This window comes from Conger conger, chromosome 1 (assembly GCF_963514075.1).
Source record: "Conger conger chromosome 1, fConCon1.1, whole genome shotgun sequence".
In the NCBI taxonomy this organism is placed as follows: domain Eukaryota; kingdom Metazoa; phylum Chordata; class Actinopteri; order Anguilliformes; family Congridae; genus Conger; species Conger conger.
Window position 1 is genome coordinate 94,633,406 of NC_083760.1, and position 3,886 is coordinate 94,637,291.

Here is a 3,886-nt window from a genome sequence, read left to right on the forward strand (position 1 = left end):
TTGGTTGTGTTCATTTGTGTTTGTCAGCGGTGGATGGGTCAACAAATGTAAGTCAATTAATGAGCTTGCAATGATGAGAAAAGTTGTCGCTAGAGTTATGTAAATCCTGTAAAATTTCTAAGAACACGACATGGATTTTTCACCTCTTTAGTGAAACGATAATCGGCGACATGTTCTATTGGGTTAATTAACAAAGGAGTCGCGATAAAGAGGAAGAGAAACATGGCACGGTTACCATGGGAGTGTCCCGTGATACTCTGACGTAACGGCTGACGGTGTCCAATCACCGTGCCACTTCCTGGTAAACTAATGAAATCCACGCCCCCGTCCACGTTTCATCCGACCAGGAAGCCGGCGAAAGCTGCAAAGGAAAAGGGACTGCGATCAGACGCCGAAACTAGTAAGAATTTAATTTCCCTTGCGAATAACATACAAGATAGACCTTTCCACAGAGGCGAGACGACGATAATCTGGCACCGTCGACAAAGTAGGACCCTTTCGCTGTTATATATACACTGATCGAATCGACTGCCAGCGAGGTAACATTAGCTGCTTTAACTCGCTAGAATGAATGAGATAAATACCTGTACATCGCATAGCATAACACTTTATGTAGTTGGATAGCTTGTAACCCAGCTAGAAAATCGTTAAAGACCGATTAACTGCAACAAATGCAAACGAAGCTGTTAAAACGGCGATATTTACACAGCACAGGCAATGCGTTTGAACATCTCATAAGTTAATGTCATTTTTGAGTGGCAGGGGTTTTGTAAAGGTCAGTTGATTCGTTTATTCACCCATTCGTTGATTCATTCATTGTGTTACTCATTAAATTGACAAAAAAAAAGCCAAGTGCATAATCTATGCATTTCACGTACAATTTTAATCCCGTGTTCGTGTGAGTTTTGTTACTGTATGTTTGGCTGTTTATTACTGTATTTAATTGACAATTGGTTTAAATGACAATTCGTTGTCTGCGTTCTGAAATTTTCATCTTGAAATTAAAGAAAGAAAAAGCGTCATACTACCAGATGGTTGTCAAAATAATACATTTTCGTTTTAGACGGGCTTACTTTGTTATTGCAATCGAGTGTTATAAACTTTGAATATTTTATTTATTTATTTATTTATTTATTTTAATAATGAAGGCAATTGTATTGTAGCTTACTCCTAGGGCGTTGGTGTACATTTTTCCTCGTGATTGTTTAAAGTAATGTACCTACGATGTGCAGTAGAAAACCACCAGTGATGGCGGTAACTGTTTGCAACACGTAAGCATTTCGCAGGGGCGCGAAGGATGCCGTACACTGCTAAACGAACAGCCGACAAAACTCAATTTTGACTTAGACTCGGCTAAATGAGCGAGAGTTACTCCCGCCCGAACCCTGTAATTATCTCATCGTAAGTGGGTCATGTTTCGATTCCGAAGTTAATTTCAGACGAGCCTTTTTTATACAGAGATTTTTTTTTTCTGGATCAATGCTGTCGCTTGTATTCCGGTTGTGCAGGTGGTGTAGCGGTGAGGTGGCGTGTCTGTTTAGGAGTGCGGGGGTAAGGTGGGGCGGCGATGCAGGGCAGGTGTTCATTATTCCCTTAAACTTGCTTGACCACTTCCTCAAAGGTGTGCAGGAAGGTTACTTCCTTGAAGTAGAGATCGTTATTGTGGGTGTGTTCCACCGCGTCTGTCAGACGAGCTGCCGGTGAGGTGGCTGAGTTGACGGTGCCCCCCACGGTTTCATAACTTACGAGGACTGAGATAGTTTAAGTATTTTCTGTAAATGTAGTGTACTTAAAATATTTTGGATGATAAAATGCGTATACCTTTCCGGGGATGTACCGGGTACGGCTGTGCCCGGAACGGTCCGACAGCCCTGTGGAATTATAAGATAATTGTATATAAAGCCCCCACCTCTTCCTCTCTGTGGCACCTCCTAAAAAGTATGGATTACTTTCTGAAATGTCTGCTCTCGATTCACTCGGCGAACCCAGAAATGTTACTATTATTTGGGGATTTTAAGTACACTACAGTCAGAGAATATTTTGTGAACTTCACCACTTTCTCATTAAGTGTACTCACGGTCTAGCCTACATTAAGGACACACCGTGCACTGATACAAGTACACTGTATATTTAGCAGGCGGTACATAATTTGAGTACACAGTAGGCTGTTTCTGACGGGGCCATGTTTATGGTACAGGGTGAACTTTGCCCTGTGAGCAGCTTGTGTTGGACAGGACAGGAGGCCTCTGTTTGGCTTTGCCTTCTCTTTGGCCCCCACTTTAGGTAACTCTCTCTCTCTCTCTCTCTCTCTCTCTCTCTTCTCTCTCTCTCTCTCTCTCTCTCTCTCTCTCTCTCTCTCTCTCTCTCTCTCCTCTCTCTCTCTCTTCTCTCTCTCTCTCTCTCTCTCTCTCTCACACACACACACACAATCTTTCTCTCTCCCTCTCTCTCTCACACACACACGCATGGTCACGCACAGATGCTCTGGGGACAGTAAGGCTCTAAGATATTCCTAGACTGCAGGGGTGGGGGGGGGGGGTTGAAGTCAGTGGCGACTCATAGACCCACATTGTCTTTCTCCTCTCTCTTTCTCTCCTGCTCTTCCTCCTCTCTCCCTCTCTCTCCTTCCTCCTCTCTGCCTGTTTCTGTCTTTCTCTCGTAGAGAGAACACTGTATAGTTTGATATTTAGATTTGGCCAGAGTAAACGCCAGTGTGCTTGATGTTAAATGTTCGTCATCTTGTCCTCTAGTGAAGCCCCAGCTCCCTCGTGTCAACACTAGCGCTGGCAGAGTTTTAGCCTTCCTGTGAAAGGCACACAGACGCTGCTGTTAGCGCTGCTGTTAGCGCCACTGTTCGGGCTGCTGTTCGGTCTTTGGCGTCCCCATGAGACTCCCGTCATAACGCAGTGTGCTTGGCTACATTGCGTTAGCCTCTCTATTGGTTGAGTTCTTCAGCCTTACACCCCTGGGGGTGGTGTGCTGTGGTGATTTAGTGTGGGTAATGCAGTGTGGGTAGTGTACTGTGTTGGTGTGGTGTGTTGTGTTGTGGGTAATGTAGTGTGGTGGTGTGATGTATTGTGGGTGATGGAGTACGTTGGTGTGATGTGTTTTGGGTAATGCAGTGAGGGTAGTGTACTGTGTTGGCTGTGGTGTGGTGTGTTGTGGGTAATGCAGTGTGGCGATGTGATGTATTGTGGGTAATGTAGTGTGTTCTGCCGCAGGTGGTAGAATGTCTCAGAAGGTTTTGGTCACAGGGGGAGGCGGGTACATCGGCAGTCACTGTGTGGTGGAGCTGATCGCGGCCGGCTACCACCCCCGTCGTCGTGGACAACTTCAGCAACGCCGTCCGAGGTAAGTGTCTCATTACTGCTCGTTTATTTTGCCTTTAATTATTTTTATGTGAGTAATTGTTTATCGCTAATGAGGTGTGTGTGTGTGTGTCTGGCGCCATTTCGGGCCACTGGTGGGCCTTGAAGGTACTGCAGGGGGTCCCTCTCCGGACGTCATACGCAATGACTGCTATTTAAAATAGCAGTGACCTGTAGCGTAGTGGTTAAGGTACATGACTGTAGCGTAGTGGTTAAGGTACATGACTGTAGCGTAGTGGTTAAGGTACATGACTGTAGCGTAGTGGTTAAGGTACATGACTGTAGTGTAGTGGTTAAGGTAAATGACTGTAGCGTAGTGGTTAAGGTACATGACTGTAGTGTAGTGGTTAAGGTACATGACTGTAGCGTAGTGGTTAAGGTACATGACTGTAGTGTAGTGGTTAAGGTACATGACTGTAGCGTAGTGGTTAAGGTAAATGACTGGGACACGCCGGGTCGGTGATTCTAATCCCGGTGTAGCCACAATAAGATCTGCACAGCCGTTGGGCCCTTGAGCG